General features: G+C 37.2%; 1 long non-coding RNA gene across 1 annotated transcript; it reads left to right on the forward strand.

Annotated features, from left to right (window-relative positions):
- The first annotated feature begins 17,416 nt into the window (after positions 1-17,416).
- Positions 17,417-18,852, forward strand: LOC125488640. Its single transcript, XR_007266371.1, has 3 exons — positions 17,417-18,020; positions 18,143-18,250; positions 18,624-18,852. It is a non-coding gene; the product is annotated as an uncharacterized LOC125488640 (long non-coding RNA).
- Positions 18,853-19,085: the final 233 nt, after the last annotated feature.

The following is a 19,085-nucleotide window of genomic DNA, read 5'->3' on the forward strand; positions in this document are numbered from 1 at the left end:
TACTTATATACCTACAAATTTAGTACCCATCTGCGGTCTGCACCTAGCATGACTATAACCCTGAAGGCAGGTGATCTAGATCATCCCCATCATACGTAAAACTTTCCACCGATACCTGCCTCGTGTGAAGATACCTTCTGCTATTAAATGGAGCGAGGATAAATATTATTTGGAGGAAATCTGGGGGCACGGGAGTGCCCCCACCAAGTCGAGCAAAAAAGCGGCACGGCCGTACCATCCTTTTCTCGAAGCAATTCAGGCCATTTTCGACCCCCTGTAACTTCGTCGTGGATAAAACTAGAAGACTGAATTTTCACTAACCATGCAGGCATTGTAAAGACACGGTATATTTCAAATTTCATTCAATTTGAACCAGTAGTTTAAGAATTATAACGGGTCAAAGTTTCTTAATTTTGTCACTGACTCACTGACTCACTCACTCACTCACTCACTCACTCACTCACTCACTCACTCACTCACTCACTCACTCACCGATCATAAAAATTCTAAGGCACTTCTAGCAGACCTAGAAGCTTCAAATTTGGAATATAAGTAGTTTGGTGTATGAATCAAGGAAAAACTAAAATATTTGTGGGCACGGTAGTGCCAACTCGAGTAAAATTTTTCACACTTTTGGTCCAGTTTTCTACATAACTGCTTAAATAATTTATAATCACATATCTGGGGGCACGGCATTGCCCCCACCAAGTAAATATAGGCGCACGGTAGTGCCCCTGCCAAATCGTACAAAAAATTCATATTCATATTCATTTATTCAGTTCAATACATCGTCATACACATAATAATTATTAATAATAATATAATAAAGTTTTTTTTTTTTTTTTTTTCTTAACCTCTATTGTCCCACTGCTGGGCAAAGGTCTCTCCCTGAACATTCCACTTATCCCTTTCTTGGGCCTGCTCACACCATTCCGTGTTAAAATTGTCCAAGTCATCCCGCCATCTCTTTCTTGGTCTGCCTCTGCGTCGGCGGCCGTTGTTGGGTATCCATTTGGTGGCATTTTTTGCCCACCTCTCCGGCTGCATACGGCAGACGTGCCCCGCCCAGTCCCACTTCAGTTTAGCAGTCTTGGCACCCACGTCAGCTATTTGAGTTTTGGAGCGCAGGTCGGTGTTGCGAATGCGATCTGTTCGCTTTACTCCCAAAATACTGCGCTCCATCGCTCTCTGACAAACCTTGAGTTTGGACTTTTGAGACTCAGTCAGTGACCATGTTTGAGCACCGTAGGTTAGGACAGGCAGGATACACGTGTCAATGAGTTTACGCTTCAGGGACAAAGGTAGGTTGCCCTTCATTAGCGACTTCATGGACCAGAAGCTCTTCCAGGCGTTTTCAATCCTACGATCAATTTCCTTGTCCTGCCTGTTTTCGAAGGACGCTATCTGGCCCAAGTAAATGTACTCATTGACGTATTGTATTTCCTGCCCGTCTACCTCAACCCTACGTTTCGTGCTATTGGTCATAACTTTCGTCTTCGACCGGTTCATCATCAGTCCAACTTCAAGGCTTGCCGTGGATAGCTCTCGCAACATTTGTTGGAGCTCGGGTGCTGAGTGGGAGAATAGGACAATATCGTCAGCGAACCGGAGGTTTGTCAATTTGTGGCCTCCGAAATAAAGTAAATTAATTAAATTAGGCATGTAACAAATCATATAAAAACAATGTCATATAAATATATTAGGTATATTAGGGAAATTTGATGAAGTAATGTTTTATATAAATATATTGACTTGGTCATCGCACTAAATAATTTAATTAACACGTGTTTCCATTCGATGGCCGAGTCAATATATTTATATAAAACATTAAATATTTTTAAGATTGAGATGCGTGCGTGGATAAGACTTGGTATTACATGGATCTCACAACTTTTTACCATAGAACAACTGAGTTACGAGACTTGGTTTTTTTGACAAGTATATTGTTATTTGAACCATATTAGTTAAAATTATTCAATGACTAAGAGAGTCTAGTAGAGGAATTTTTAGCTAATTAGGAATGGGAACTCTTTAACAACCAGCATAGATCAGCGGGGACACGGGTATACCCGCCGATGGTATCGAGGACTAAAAATATACACAATTGTGCACTCACGAGCACTGAAAAAGCTCCAGTGACATAACTTTGGGAGGTGGAACTTTTTCAGTGTTTGTGAGTATATTTGCGGCATCTGTGATTGAGTGAGCCACGGACCCAATGTCGCTCCGGGCGTCAATTGCGTAAGTACCTAGGTACTCCAATAAAACTTATACACAAATAAGTAACTCAAAAAGTTACAAATTTAGGGCAGATTTTTCAATAAATAAACGTTATCTGAAGAACTTCTGACGCGACACCATCAGAATTATTCATCAGCCATTTCTGACCATTGAAAAATCAGCCCTTAGTAATGTGAAACTCGTAAATATATTATCGTTACATAATCAATAAGTTTACGATTCACATCTTCAAGAGTTCTGGAAAGAAGACCAGTATACATAGCGTAGGACGCATCCGAGCTGACAAGATAAATGAGTAGTAGAGATAGACTAGGATCTCCCGTAGCCCGTAGTGCTTGATTGTGGAAGGTTTAATGATGGTGCTCTTTGTGTGGTCATATCTGCCGAAGAACTGATAACCGTTGGGGTAGATGAGTTCTCGAGTGGAGACCATGAACAGGCAGCGTGGGACGCCCTCCTGCCCGCTGGACTGAAGACCTTAGGCGGGTGGCGGGTAGTGATTGGATGAGGAAGGCCGAGGACCGAGTGTTGTGGCGCTCCTTGGGAGAGGCCTACTATATATCCAGCAGTGGATGATTATTGGATAATGATGATTATGAGAAGAGGAATCCGCAGGTTACATGCTAATAATGATGGTCTTCTTCTTATCGTGTCATCGTCGGTGACAAACACAAGATCTAGACTAGGGTTGGTCATCATGGTGAAAGGGTTGGCCTGTCAGATTATTAGCTTACCTGTATATAAGGATGCCGCCGCCGGACGTAGGTATATATAATGTGTATCATATCAGCCATAGGACGTCCACTGCTACGACGGTCTACGTTTAGACCTCCTATAAGTTTTCCACCTTGTTCTATCTGAAGCAGCCCGCATCCAGCGCTTTCCCGTGGACTTACGAGACGGTAGGTAGTTCATTGTAGTCAACGATGTTGAATTAGGTAGGTATACTGAAAAAAAATATTCGTAATATAACATACCTATGTAGAGGTAGAAAACAAAACTTTCCATAGTCATATTGCGTACAAGCTTATATTTTTGTAGCCACTAATAGCAGCAACAGGCGAGCGCCATGGCTGCTACAGTACTGTATCAACCAGGAAATTTAATTAAAATTTCATTTGTACCCCCTTTTGTCGAATTCACAGAAAACAGGGTTGATAATGGTCCCTATTTTTTCCGCTGCTGCTGTAAAATTGGTGGCTGGGTAAGTTTATTTATTTATTTAATTTACAGCTAGGTAGTCCAATGCAGTTGAAGTGCAATCGCATAACTCATCTGTGAAAAACCTAAACTTATGTTTGAGACGTCACTTGTTTTTGTTTGAAGTAAGTAGGTATTATAGTTCAATACCTACCTACCTTTTAAAATTGAAGTCAGCAGTTCATAAATTATGGGCTTAAGGCTCGTCTCATCAATTATTGTCGCTGGGTTATGAATCAAGCAAAATTGTATTTTTTCTTTCTCAATTAATGTGTAACCCTAAAAATAAATGAAAGTACATTATTGACCGACATGAAGTCACTTTGAGTGTCGAGTTCGTTGGACCAGATTTACAAACGAACAACGCCATAGTAAACGAAAAAGCCATTTGAAAAACCTCTAAAAGAAAAGTTAAATTCGTTTCCAATATTTCGGCAATAGCAATTAATTAAATTTTCCCCCAAAATTGATAACTGAATTGTGCCAAAAGTGGGCCGTATATAAAGGAGTTTACGGGCCATTTTTGCCCACAAATGACTATTTGGGGTTGAGCGGCTTGAACTGATGGAAGCAATTTTATACGTTTACTTTTTACATAATGCCTCTTTTATGTGTATTAGGGTGTTCGATTTTTAAAATGGCCGTGACATAATGGCAGGTGTGGGAGCTCCAGTACATTTATGGCCGCGCGAATATGTTTTGTTTCTGCCGGCCATATTGGTTATGTTATTGAATTCGTGTCAGGTTTTCCGTGACAAAGCTTTTTGAAGTTTTGTTGGTTTGTTGTTGTCATTTTTCGTGTACAGAGGGAAAAGATACATGGGACAGACTTGCCTAGGTATGTAACTCTAATATTCTCGCTACCGAAATATCTTGTTTGGGGACACAATTAGGTCCCTAAGTGTAATAGGAATGGGAACCCACCCACAGAGCTCCTACGTAGAAAGGCTTGGTATTTTATTTATAGTTTTATTACTTACTTACTTTTTAACTCCAATAATATCACGAGGAATTTAAATTTAATTTTTGTAATACAGAATTATGTAGGTATATTTGCAAGCAATAGAAAAAATCTAGTGACATACGGAATGCCAAAGGCATGTGGAACATTTTCATTGCTCGTGAGTGTATTAACCCCGCCATTCCTATCCCATTTTACAGTTCGTATCTTATTCATCATTCAGTCATCTATAAAAGCGAAATGTGCCCGCATTTTTTGAATAATGACTCACGCATTCTAATGGAGTTTAAGAAATGACACAAGGCATTCACGAAAAAGGTTTCATTTCATTTCGTACTACACAAGCTCATACACAAGGCTACACAATGGGAAAATGTACTCGAAAATGTTATTAGGATTTTTTTACATTCTCACAGCGACTGACTGATTCTTGTTTTTCTTGTTACTTTTAAATCCTTTTTCGCTTACAGTTTACAGATAGATTTAAAGTACAGTAGGTGACTCTCTGACTGTTCCGTTTTAAACTGCTGTGTGTGTGTCGATAGAATAGAATTTAATTTGATTTGGATACTTATTTATAACCGACGTCGAAAAAAGATGGTGGTTCTCAGTAAAATAAAAAAAATACCTTAAAAAACCCTTTTATTTATTATTTCCTATACGTTTATTGTATTAACATGTTCTTTTAACACAGTCTGACTGTGAGTGTTGTTTACAGTGCTGTAAGTAGATATATAGATACATGGAATACTATTTATATTTATTTATAAGTACACCAAAAAATAAAAATATCAAGTTCTGACTAAATTTACGTACAAATGGCGGTCTTATCACTTAAAGTGATCTCTGCCAGACAAAATTTGGATGGAGGGAATAAGAGAGATTAAGATTGGATGTATTGTACAGTAGGCTGTCCCGTCGTTGTATGGGAATTTCGTTTTCTAGCTACAGTGATGTCGATTCTGAAGGCAGAAATTCTAATTTTAACGCTGTCATACTAAAAAATTTGCTAGCATAAAATGACATTTACGGAAACAATCATAGAGTCGAATTTTAAACAAAGAAGTTAAGGTTTTGACAGCTCTAAATTTGGAATTTCTGCCTTCAGAATCGACATCAGTATCACAAGAGGCACCAAAACTTGCGTAATATTACATTGATTACGAAATATCTTAAAAAAAACATGTTATCTTGGGGACTCTACCTCACTTGGAATTTTTGTAACTTTCATACAAAAGAAAAAAAAAGGAAACAAAAGTCGTTTTTTTTCAGAATACTCGATAAAACACTTCAGTTTTATGTAATAGCTATAAATTTGTTTAAATAAAGGGGTATCTTTTAATTTTTAGGTATTTTTCGAAGTTAAACTTCAGTAATTGAATAACTCGCACTTTATTGGATTAAAATTGATGTTTTGATACAAATATCGATGATCTTGACATTTGTTATTTTATTCACATACACTAATGATATGTATATTATTGTGTAAATTTTAGATCAAAAGTAAAAATTTTGGATGGTTAATATTTAAAAAAAATGCAAAATTTTGAAACTTTGAACATCGCGCATCGGTAGAGCCCTGAAGATATATTTTTTTTAAATAACAAAAACTATTGTGATGATATATGACCCAATACGCAACTTTTAAGAGGTCTTGTGGAAGGGAAATAAAAAAAAAGATCTGACGGGACAGCCTATTGTACAGGTCAAAAGGATAGGAATAACATTGGTTTCATTTATATAGTACGAACTACACACTAACTAAAATATTATAATATATAAAGCTGGATTACCACTGACTGATTCATTGACATAGTAGTTCTCCCAGAAGGAGTCATTTTTTGATATAAAAATGTTTTAGGGAAATGTACAGGGTGCTCGGGTGAGTAGAGAAAAAATCCGACATTTTAAAAAAAGTTGTAAAAAAAAAAAAATTTTTTTGTTCCTCTTTTTTGGTGACCATACATTTTTTTATATTTCGAGAGTGCATTTAGAGTGTCTGACAGATTATAAAAAAAATATAAAAAAATAAAAAAACAAAATGGCGGCCGAGTTGCAGTGAGGTAAAGTTTAGGCTGTGTCTGACCCGACTTGAGGTGAATTGATCTGCCGGAAGGGGGGGAGGTGGGGGGATGGTGTTTTTTGTAAACGGTGGGGCACATGATGAAATTTATGGGAAAATTCCAAAAAATGATTTTTTTTTAATTGCGGGGGGAGGGGAGATTTTTTTATAAAAACGTGTTTTTTCGGGGATTTTCAAAGCATTTTTTTATTGTGTTGGGGGCATTTGACAAGTTTGACTTGTATAGAGCGGTTGTGTAGTTTGACGAGTAGAGTTGCCATGTGAAAGAATTTTCCCCATTTTTAGGGTAAATTTCGAGATTTTCCCCAAAAACATGAAAAGTAGAAATGGCCACTTTTGATTTTAAAATTTGATGCAGTTTTGTCGGAAAGACCCGCACTAATGACATTTGACCATTTTCATTACTTTCGACTGGCAACCCTGGGCGATAGGCGAGATTATATTTTTTCGGATTTTTTTACGTCGACCCAACTTGAGGTGAATTGATCTCCCAGAAGGGAGGCAGGTGGGGTGATGATTTTTTTTGTGCACGGTCTGATGTATGGTGCAGTTTATGGGAAAATTCCGAAAAGTTGAAAAAACAAAATGGCGGACTGCTTTGTCGGCCATTTTGTAAAAGTGACTTTTTTTCTCGATTTTTGATTGGATTTTTTACCTATTTAGAGTGGTTGGGGAGATTTGTCTTGTATGGCGCATTTGTGTAGTCTGTTGGGTAGACTATACCAGTTAAATAAAAAATCCCCATTTTTAGGGAAAATTTTGAGATTTTCTCCAAAAACATAAAAAATAGAAATAACCGTTTTGGATTTTAAAAAATGATGCAGTTTAGTCAGAAAGGCTCATACTAATGACATTTGACTATTTTTATCACTTTCGCCTGGCAACCCTGAGAAATACGGGCGATTATATTTTTGAAAAAGTTCGACGTCGATTCAAGTTGAGGTGAATTGATCTCCTAGAAGGGGGGGAGGTGGGGTGATGTTTTACTTTGTACATGGTTGGATATATGGTGAAATTCATGGGAAAATTCCGAAAACTGCAAAAATCAAAATGGCGGATGTAGTGGCAGCCATTTTGTAAAAGAGAAATTTCACATGTTTTAAGGCTATTTCACCTGTTTTGAGTGGTCTGACAGTTTTGACTTGTAGAGCGCGTTTGTGTAGGTGGATGCATTTAGTTTTCTTATGAAATAAAAACTCCCCATTTTTAGGGAAAAAAAACAAAATTTCCCTAAAAACATGAGAAATTATACATAAATATGCAATTTTATCGTTTTGTGATGGTCTGAGGAGCTTCGAATGTATGGCGCGTTTGTGGAGTTAAATGCATAGATTTTTAATTAATAATAAAAAAACTCCCCACTTATAGAAAAAAAACAATATTTCTCTAAAAACATGGGAAAATTTACATAAATATGCAATTTTGTCGTTTTGTGATGGTCTGAGGAGATTCGAATGTATGGCGTGTTTGTGTATTTAAATGCATAGATTTTAAATTAATAATAAAAAACTCCCCACTTAAAGAAAAAAAACAAAATTTCTCTAAAAACATGGGAAAATTTACATAAATATGCAATTTTGTCGTTTTGTGATGGTCTGAGGAGATTCGAATGTATGGCGCGTTTGTGTATTTAAATGCATAGATTTTTAATTAATAATAAAAAACTCCCCACTTAAAGGAAAAAAAAACAAAATTTCCCTAAAAACATGGGAAAATTTACATAAATATGCAATTTTATCGTTTTGTGATGGTCTGAGTGGATTTGAATGTATGGCGCGTTTGTGTAGTTAAATGCATAGATTTTTAATTTATAATAAAAACTCCCCACTTATAGGAAAAAAAAACAAATTTTCCTAAAAACATGCGAAAATTTACATAAATATGCAATTTTATCACTTTGAGATGGTCTGAGGGGTTTCTAATGTATAGCGTGTTTGTGTAGTTAAATGCAAACAATTTTAATTTAAAATAAAAACTCCCCACCTATGGGGAAAAAAATCAAAACTTCCCTAAAAACGTATAAAAAATTACCAACATTGCAATTTCACCCCCTTGAAGTGGTCAGACAGATTTATGGTATACGGCGCATTAGTGTAGATAAATACAAACAATAATTATTTAAAATAAAAACTCCCCACTTGTAGGGAAAAAAATCATAATTTCCCTAATATAATTGGAAATTTAACATAAATATGCAATTGTATCCCTTTGAGATGGTCTGAGGGGTTTCGAATGTATAGCGCGTTTGTGCATTTAAATGCATAGAATATTAATTTAAAATAAAAACTTCCCAATTTTAGGGAAAAAAATCAAAATTTCCCTAAAAACGTAGAAAAAATTACCAACATTAGCAATATCACCCCTTTGAAGTGGTCAGACAGATTTATGGTATATGGCGCATCTGTGTAGATAAATACAAACAATTACTATTTAAAATAAAAACTCCCCACTTTTAGGGGAAAAAATATTTTTCCCTTAAAACATACAAAATGTAAATCTACTTTACCACAGTTTAAGTGCCGAGCGCAGCGAGGCCTTAGTCCTTCTACAATCTATACCAAAATAAAACCAGCCGAGCGCAGCGAGGCATCCGACAAGTAACCCTGCCATAAATAAAAAAAATCCGAGCGAAGCGAGGCATTACGTATCATAATTATTAATATCAATAAAGAAAAACTACGGGAAAAGTCTCGTTTAAGAAGTGGAAAGCCGAGCGAAGCGAGGCAAAACAACCTAAACCATCAATCCAAAACCTAGAGAGCCGAGCGGAGCGAGGCTATACTACTGAAATCAACATCCGAAAACCCGAAGTGCCGAGCGAAGCGAGGCAAAACAACCGAAACTACCATTCCGAGACCTGGAGAGGAGCCGAGCGAAGCGAGGCTAAACTACTTTAATCACCAACTGCCTGTTTAACTGGAGAGCCGAGCGCAGCGAGGCAAAACAATCCAAACCATCATACCACAAACCTTGGAGAGCCGAGCGTAGCGAGGCAAAACATTTCAAAACATTATACCACAACCACTGAAGAGCCGAGCGCAGCGAGGCAATACAACTCAAGTATTACCTAACCGTAAAAGAGGAGCCGAGCCAATCGAGGCAAAACAATGCGAACCACCATACTGCAAACGCTGGAGAGCCGAGCGAAGCGAGGCAACACTACTCAAACCCTCGTCAATACAACTACGTATATAACCTGAGAGCCGATTGTGGTTAAGAAATAACTTGAATGAATAAAAAAGAAAGACAAAGTCTAAGTTTGGCCGCGTTTATAGTTCCACATACGTGTGCAACCAATTATGAATTAAATTTCAGTAAAGCATAGTTCTATAATGTTTAAAAACGCACTTTATCCTACTTACTGTGTCTCAAACAGCAAACCCACATAAGAAATTAATGAATTAAAAAAAGCCTGTTTTCGTTGCTATGTAAAAGTTTCTTTTCAGGACAGAATAAACTAATAATCGAGACGCTAGAAAAACGCGCGAATGGAGGTGACTCAGATTTATGAGGTATTAAAGAACCCAATATTTGTACACAAAACGATGTTCGCTCGCTACTAGGTAAAGTTTACGAAACCAAAAAATGTCCATATAGATCAGTTTCTCTATCGTATTTGTGTGAGACAATCCGTAATTTAAAAATAGTTTTCACGGCAAATATTAAAATTCCTGTGGAGTTTTAAAAAACTCTACAGGAATTGGGGTCGTATGGGGTCGGCATTTTGTGAGTGGAACTTATTCATTGCCCGGGAGTGTACAACGGATATTTCTTGAATTTGTAAGTTGTGAGTGTATTATGAGAAAATCAATAGCCATCTACTACCAAATTCATACTGAAATAAGATTTCAAGGGAAAACTAAACCCCATAAAATATTCGATACGTTATAGTCAAGTGAATAACCGTATCTCACCAAAATTCGTACTGAAAACCGTATCACACCTAAAACAAAATCATCAGTACCCCTTTAATGAAGAAATTCATAGTAAAAGCAGTTTATACGGCATAACAAAACGCAACAAGGATTTGCTACGGTATGTTCACGTCAATACCCTGCTGAAACCGAAATTCATACTGAAAACTAATCCCACCTGAAATAAAATCATCAGTGCCCCTTTAATAAAGACATTCATAGTGAAAACAGTTTTTAATCCAAAACAAAACACAACAAAGACTTGCTACGGTTTGTTCAAGACAATACCTTGATGAAACCGAAATTCATACTGAAAACTAATCCCACCTGAAACAAAATCATCAGTAGGTACCCCTTTAATAAAAAAAAACATAGTGAATACAGTTTTTAACGCATAACAAAACGCAAGAAAGATTTGCTACGGTATATTCAAGTCAATACCCTGCTGAAACTGAAATTCATACTGAAAACTGTCTCCCACCTAAACCAAAAGCATCAAAGCCCCGCGCGGCTGCTTGCAGCCCGCGCCACAACGCGACCTCTAGTTATAATATATAAAGCTGGATTACCACTCACTGACTGACTGACATAGTAGTTCTCCCAGAAGGAGCCATTTTTTGATATGAAAATGTTTTAGGGAAATGTACAGGGTGCTCCGGTGAGTAGAGAAAAACCTCGACTTTTTAAAAAAAGTTGTAAAAAAAAAAAATTTTTTTTGTTCCTCTTTTTTGGTGACCATACATTTTTTTATATTTCGAGGGTGTATTTAGAGTGTCTGACAGATTATAAAAAAAATATAAAAAAATAAAAAAACAAAATGGCGGCCGAGTTGCAGTGAGGTAAAGTTTAGGCTGTGTCAGACCCGACTTGAGGTGAATTGATCTCCCGGAAGGGGGGGAGGTGGGGGGATGCTGTTTTTTGTAAACGGTGGGGCACATGATGAAATTTATGAGAAAATTCCAAAAAATGATTTTTTTTTAATTGCGGGGGGAGGGGAGATTTTTTTATAAAAACGTGTTTTTTCGGGGATTTTCAAAGCGTTTTTTTATTGTGTTTGAGGCATTTGACAGGTTTGACTTGTATAGAGCGGTTGTGTAGTTTGACGAGTAGAGTTGCCATGTGAAAGAATTTTCCTCATTTTTAGGGTAAATTTCGTGATTTTCCCCAAAAACATGAAAAGTAGAAATGGCCACTTTTTATTTTAAAATTTGATGCAGTTTTGTCGGAAAGACCCGTACTAATGACATTTGACCATTTTTATTACTTTCGACTGGCAACCCTGGGCGATAGGCGAGATTATTTTTTTTCGGATTTTTTTACGTCGACCCAACTTGAGGTGAATTGATCTCCCAGAAGGGAGGCAGGTGGGGTGATGATTTTTTTTGTACACGGTCTGATGTATGGTGCAGTTTATGGGAAAATTCCGAAAAATTGAAAAAACAAAATGGCGGACTGCTTTGGCGGCCATTTTTTAAAAGTGACTTTTTTTCACGATTTTTGATTGGTTTTTTCACATGTTTAGAGTGGTTGGGGAGATTTGTCTTGTACAGCGCATTTGTGTAGTTTGTAGGGTAGATTATACCAGTTAAATAAAATTTCCCCATTTTTAGGGAAAATTTTGAGATTTTCCCCAAAAACATAAAAAATAGAAATAACCGTTTTGGATTTAAAAAAATGATGCAGTTTAGTCAGAAAGGCTCATACTAATGACATTTGACTATTTTTATTACTTTCGGCTGGCAACCCTGAGAAGTACGGGAGATTATATTTTTGAAAAAGTTCGACGTCGATTCAAGTTGAGGTGAATTGATCTCCCAGAAGGGGAGGAGGTGGGGTGATGTTTTTCAATGTACATGGTTGGATATATGGTGAAATTTATGGGAAAATTCCGAAAACTGCAAAAATCAAAATGACAGATAAAGTGGCAGCCATTTTGTAAAAGAGAAATTTTACATGTTTAAAGGCTTTTTCACCTGTATTGAGTGGTCTGACAGTTTTGACTTCTAGAGCGCGTTTGTGTGTTTAGGTACGCTGAATTTTTCTATGAAATAAAAACTCCCCATTTTTAGGGAAAAAAACAAAATTTCCCTAAAAACATGGGAAATTTTACATAAATATGCAATTTTATCGTTTTGTGATGGTCTGAGGGGATTCAAATGTATGGCGCGTTTGTGTAGTTAAATGCATTAATTTTTAATTTATAATAAAAGCTCCCCACTAATTGGAAAAAAAAACAAAATTTCCCTAAAAACATGGGAAAATTTACATAAATATGCAATTTTATCACTTTGAGATGGTCTGAGGGGTTTCGAATGTATGGTGTGTTTGTGTAGTTAAATGCAAAAAATTTAAATTTAAAATAAAAACTCCCCACTTAAAGGGAAAAAATTAAAATTTCCCTAAAAACGTATAAAAAATTACCAACATTAGCAATTTCACCCCGTTGAAGTGGTCAGACAGATTTATGGTATATGGCGCATTTGTGTAGATAAATACAAACAATAATTATTTAAAATAAAATCTCCCCACTTTTAGGGAAAAAATCCAAATTTCCCTAAAAACCTAGAAAAAATTACCAACATTAGCAATTTTACCCCTTTGAAGTGGTCAGACAGATTTGTGGTATATGGCGCATTTGTGTAGATAAATACAAAGAATTATTTTTTTAAATTAAAACTCCCCACTTTTAGAGGAGAAAATATTTTCCCTTAAAATATACAAAATGTAAATCAACTTTACCACAGTGTAAGTGCCGAGCGCAGCGAGGCCATAGTCCTTCTACAAGCTATACCAAAATAAAACCAGCCGAGCGCAGCGAGGCATCCGACAAGTAACCCTGCCATAAAGGAAAGAAATCCGAGCGGAGCGAGGCATTACGTATCATAATTATTAATATCAATAATGAAAAACTACGGGAAAAGTCCCGTTTAAGAAGTGGAAAGCCAAGCGAAGCGAGGCAAAACCACCTAAACCATACATCCAAAACCTAGAGAGCCGAGCGGAGCGAGGCAAAACTACTGAAACCAACATCCGAAAACCCGAAGAGCCGAGCGAAGCGAGGCTAAAGTACAATAAACAGCAAGTGCCTATGCAACTGCAAAGCCGAGCGAAGCGAGGCAAAACAACCGAGTCTACCATTCCGAGACCTGGAGAGGAGCCGAGCACAGCGAGGCAAAACAATCCAAACCAACATAGCCTTGGAGAGCCGAGCGTAGCGAGGCAAAACATTTCAAAACATTATACCACAACAACTGAAGAGCCGAGCGCAGCGAGGCAATACAACTTAAGTATTTCCTTACCGTAAAAGAGTAGCTGAGCGAAGCGAGGCAAAATAATGTAAACCACCATACCGCAAACCCTGGAGCACCGAGCGAAGCGAGACAGCACTACTCATACCCTTGTCAACACAACTATACCTATAACCTGAGAGCCAATTGTGGCAAAAAATACCTTGAATGAATATCAAAGAAAGACAAAGGTTTGGGCGCGTTTATAGTTCCAATTATGGATTAAATTGAACCATAGTTCTGTAAAAAATAGTCTCAAACAGCAAACCAACATAAGAAATTAATGAATAAAGCCTGTGTATTTCGTTGCTATGAAACTAATAATCGAGAGGCTAGAAAAACGCGCGAATGGACGTGAGCGGTGGTAGCTCAGTCGGGTAAGCGCCCGCTTCTCACGCAAGAGATGCGGGTTCGTATCCCGGCGCTGACATGCACCAATGAGTTCCTTTAACTTAAGTACAATGTATACCATCGCTCTTACGGCGAAGGAAAACATCGTGAGGAAACCTGCATATCTAGATTTAGCACATCTAGATATGTGGACCCACCAATCCGCAGTGGACCAGCGTGGTGGGAAATGGTCCAAGCTTAAGAAAGCAGTTTAGACCTTGGGGATATGCACAAAGGTGAGCCAGGTGCAGGTACTTACACCCTCACACACAATAGAATAGAATATAATCGGAGGTAACTCAGATTTATGAGGTGTTAAAGAAAGAACCCAATATTTGTACACAAAACGATGTCATCTCGATACTAGGTAAAGTTTACGAAACCAAAAAATTACCATACAGATCAGTTTCTCTACCGTATTTGTGTGAGACAATCCGTAATTCATAATGAAAATAGCTATCAAGGCAAATATTAACATTCCTGTGTAGTTTTTTTATGTAAAGCCAAATTTAAGAAATATCTGTCGTACACTCCCGGGCAATGAAAAATTTCCACTCACAAAATGCCGACACCATACGACCCCAATTTTTACAAAGATATAATTTAAAATTGGAACAAAATATTACCGTTTTTAGTTGGTAATATCCTGACGCTCTGTTAAATATACGTCAATGTTGCAGAAGACGGCATTAAGCTACATTTTTCCGTTTAGCTTTTCTCAGTGGAACCTTTTCATTGCCCATCAGTGTATTGTGGCAAAGTTAATACCCATCTGTTACCAAAATTTCATACTGAAATTAGATTTCAAGGGAAAACTAAACCCCATAAAATATTCGATACGTAACAGTCAAGTGAATAACCGTATCTCACCAAAATTCATACTGGAAACCGTATCCCACGTAAAACAAAATCATCAGTATGCCTGTTATAATGAAAATAATAGTGAAAACAGTTTTTAAGTCATAACAAAACGCAAGAAAGATTTTCTACGGTATATTCAAGTCAATACCCTGCTGAAACCGAAATTCATACTGAAAACTAATCCCACCTGAAATAAAATCATCAGTACCACTTTAATAAAGACATTCATAGTGAAAACAGTTTTTAAGGCGTAACAAAACGCAAGAAAGATTTGCTACGATATGTTCAAGTCAATACCCTGCTGAAATCAAAATTCAAAATGAAAACAATCCCACCTAAACCAATAGCATCAAAGCCCCGCGCGGCTGCTTGCAGCCCGCGCCACAACGCAACCTCTAGTTATAAATATACCTACTACCAAAGAAGTAAGCATTGCTTTTCCCGTTCATGTCATCCATAAGTGAATCTCAGTACAAATGCCATACAAAAATAATCCATAAACCTAAGCCAGAATCTTCAGAACAAGCTCTAACAATAATACGAAATGAAAGATATGATTTCATTATGTTGATGTGATGTTTCTGTAAAGGGCTTCAGCCTGAAAATGTTTATTGCTGTGTCTGTTTATGACAGGAGTAGGCACTTAACCCTGGCTTGTGTTTATTTCAGAATTAGCTTTTTCGCTCGAACTTACTCCGTCAGCATTAAAAGAGTTTCCCGTGGGAATTTCGGGATATACTTAACATAATATAAGTATTAATTCAAAGTATTCGCCTCAAGCTTAGTCTAACTAGTCAAAGATGCCGCCTCGTATCGATCCTGGCTCGAAAGTGCCCAACAAGCCAGCCGCATTACCACGCAGTATCGCCAACGAAATGCGCTGAACCAGGAACGACCCAGAGCGAGCATCATGACCTTTTTCCTTCAGGCGCTTGCCAAGCTCTCTGATGAAGCATAAAGCCTCTGTTCCCCAGGAACCTGCTGCTTCGACAGCAAAGGGCAGAAAGCTGTGAGAGGCTTTCACATATTATATAATATACAGGGTGTTGCAAAAAGAGTATACTAAGCCAAAAGCCATAAACATGTAAGTACATATCGACATAAACACACACATACACAAACTTTTGCCTTTTCAATATTATGGAGATGAGATGCTGTGATCTGAACGGAGTTGGACGAAAAACGAACCACAATTACAGAATACAACATTATTATGTAGTTACCTCCTTATTTAATGTAAAATCTTGAAACATATTGTAAATCACACAGATAATATTACAACCTCACATTTACACAACGACCGCCATCCATAATCGTAAAACAAATAACCCCGTAAACAAAAATCCTCATAAAATTATTTGCTTTTTCGTGGTTCATATAAAAGTCTGTTATATTATGTTATAATGTAGGTACAGTCAGAAAAATATACAGGGTGTTGCAAAAAGGGTATACTAAGCCGAAACCTACATGTGCAGCATGGTATATCTAAGCCCGAAACTGAAATCAGAATTTAAAAATTCGAGAAAAAAAAGTAATTCTCCATAGTAAAAAAGTCACGTGACCAACAAAGTTTATAAATATGGAAAATTAATTTTATTTTTCGCCAGTTTTGAAATTCTGATTTCCGTTTAAAGTGATTCCGCTGAGGTGGCATTAATATTTCTTTTACCAACTGTACCTACTTACCTGTACCATCATAATATCACATATTTCGCGTGGGCCTTTGCTCTCGTCCGGCAAAAGAGATCTAAATGAATTGAGGGGAGCATAATTACACTAGTGTTTTCCTAAACGAGGCTGGGACACGCGAGCCGCTCACGCGACCTGGGTTGCCAGCGTAATGGTTTAAGATAAAATATGAAAATTAATTCAATATTATTATTACACTCACGGGCAAAGAAACAGTTCCACTCACAAAACTCAGACTCCAAATGGGCCCAATTTTTCAAATTATTTAATAGGAAATTTGAACAAAATTTTTTAGTTTTTAGTTGGCAAAATGCGCCGTTAAAAAAATGTTCTTAAAAGGTGTGATTATGAAACCCCATTTTTATTGCATTGATATGTTTATTTGTTTAAGTGTGGACTCGCTTTGCTCGGCTCATTACGGTTTAGGAAATGTAGGTAAGGTTTGTATTGTACTGTAATTTTTCAAAAAAACAAGAGTTTAGGTAATAAGTACCTATAATAAGTGAACAGGCTAATAAAAACTAAACAATATCGATTGGTTTCTGTAATGGAAACACACTCACAGCTCACAGGCAATGAAAATACTAGTGACACATGACACGTCAATGGCAGGTGGAACTTTTTCAGTGCCAAGGAGTTTCTTTCGCCATTTCTTTCCTCCTTAATGACGGGGCCTTTGTGAAATGGTGGTAGAGTAATATTATGACTTTTGACAAGTAATCGTAAAATTCTACGTCGAAAAAATAGAAAGAAAGAAAGAAAGAAAGAAAATGTTTATTCAGTGCACTGCAAACACACACCAAAAACAAACAGAAAAAAAAAGTAAAAAGTACACAAAAAATAAAATAAAAACAAGGTAGGTACAGTACAAGGTCCTGAAAACGAAAGTGGATCCTAACTTTTAATTACAATGATAAATACTTTTCAGTTGGACTGTACAACTACAAATGAAACAAAAACAATAGGTACTTAGGTGTGTGTTGCCAAGCACCGAAACGGACGGCGGCTCAGCTTATGCGGTGATAGGGGTTTATACCTACTACCGCGCTGATTTTCAGCCGCTTCCCCTGTGATGCCACTGACCTAATAAATACATTAAATATATTTATTATATGTGTGTGTACCTATGCATGTTCTGATAGTGAGCGTACACCACAGCTGCCATTGTGAACCCGAGGTTTGCAGGTACATTCCAGTTCAAACCGGTTCGTGTTTTCAGTTCCCTGTCCCCGGGCACGCGGCTTTCAGATACAGATCACGCGACGCTGCCGCGCTGCACACTCACTACGTGCTAAATTACAGATTGAATAAAGTATAAAATACGATGTGAAAAATGTGAAATGTTAAACTTTAATAAATTATAAGTAATAAGAAGTTATGTGTACGAGTATGAGGTAAGTAGTCATATATTTCATAATAAATGCTTACAGTCATGTTATTTAAATATTTACCTTCATGGAATTTATTTAGACTCGGTGGTTTTATTCTTTTTTGACCTTGTGTACATTTATTCCAGAATTTATGCTGCGAACATAACGAACCACTACTTATGTAGTAGGTAATTACACAAATATGGAGGGATGTTGTTTGAATATTCTGTCTGCACGTCGCGAATAACACTGTTGTAAGTAGATACACCTACTTTAACTGTATATCATCACAACCCATCACTTCCCCGTTGCTGCGGCACGGTTCTCCTTCCAATGAAGGAAGGGTTTAGGCTTAGTCCACCACGGTGGCCTAGTGCGAGTGTATAATATACATAAGTACCTACTGTATGATATATAATAAAACTAAACAAACATGGCGTGTGGCAGGAGACAAAAACAACTATGATTAACAAAAAAATAATAATAATAGGTATATATTGATATTTGAAAATGAAATTATTTGTAGGTATATGACATGAGAAACTCGGACGACTGCTATCAATCAGACTTTTGTTTTGCTAGCAAGGATTTTTTGAGCTTAGTCTTAAATGATTGCACGGTTTTCAGGTCGCGCAGACTAGGATCTAACCTATTCCAACAATGAGTGGAGTTGAAGGAGAACGAGCCCATGAATGCTGCAGACTTGTGCTGTGGAGTCAGGAGCAAGTACGAGGACGCCCTGGTGCGGTGAGAGTTGAAGTCACGTGACCACCGTAACTTGTTATACAAATATTCAGGCACCCTTTTTTGTATGATACCATATAGGAGGCAAGCAAAGTGGAGATGCCGACGGCTTGCTAATTTTAAAATTTCGACTTATTTATGTAAGGTGTCACGTGACATCGTGCAGGGATATTGTGGCAGTACCGTGCGCAAGCATTTTGAACACGCTGAAGGAGACGTTGCGTTTTGCCATAGAGACAGGGGCCGTAAACGGTGTCTGCATAGTTTAGTTTAGATAGAACTAAACTTTCACATAATTGTTCACGAACTTCAAGTTTTATGTATGGTCTTATACGATAAAGAACT

The sequence above is a fragment of the Plutella xylostella genome, chromosome 6 (assembly GCF_932276165.1).
Source record: "Plutella xylostella chromosome 6, ilPluXylo3.1, whole genome shotgun sequence".
Classification (NCBI taxonomy): domain Eukaryota; kingdom Metazoa; phylum Arthropoda; class Insecta; order Lepidoptera; family Plutellidae; genus Plutella; species Plutella xylostella.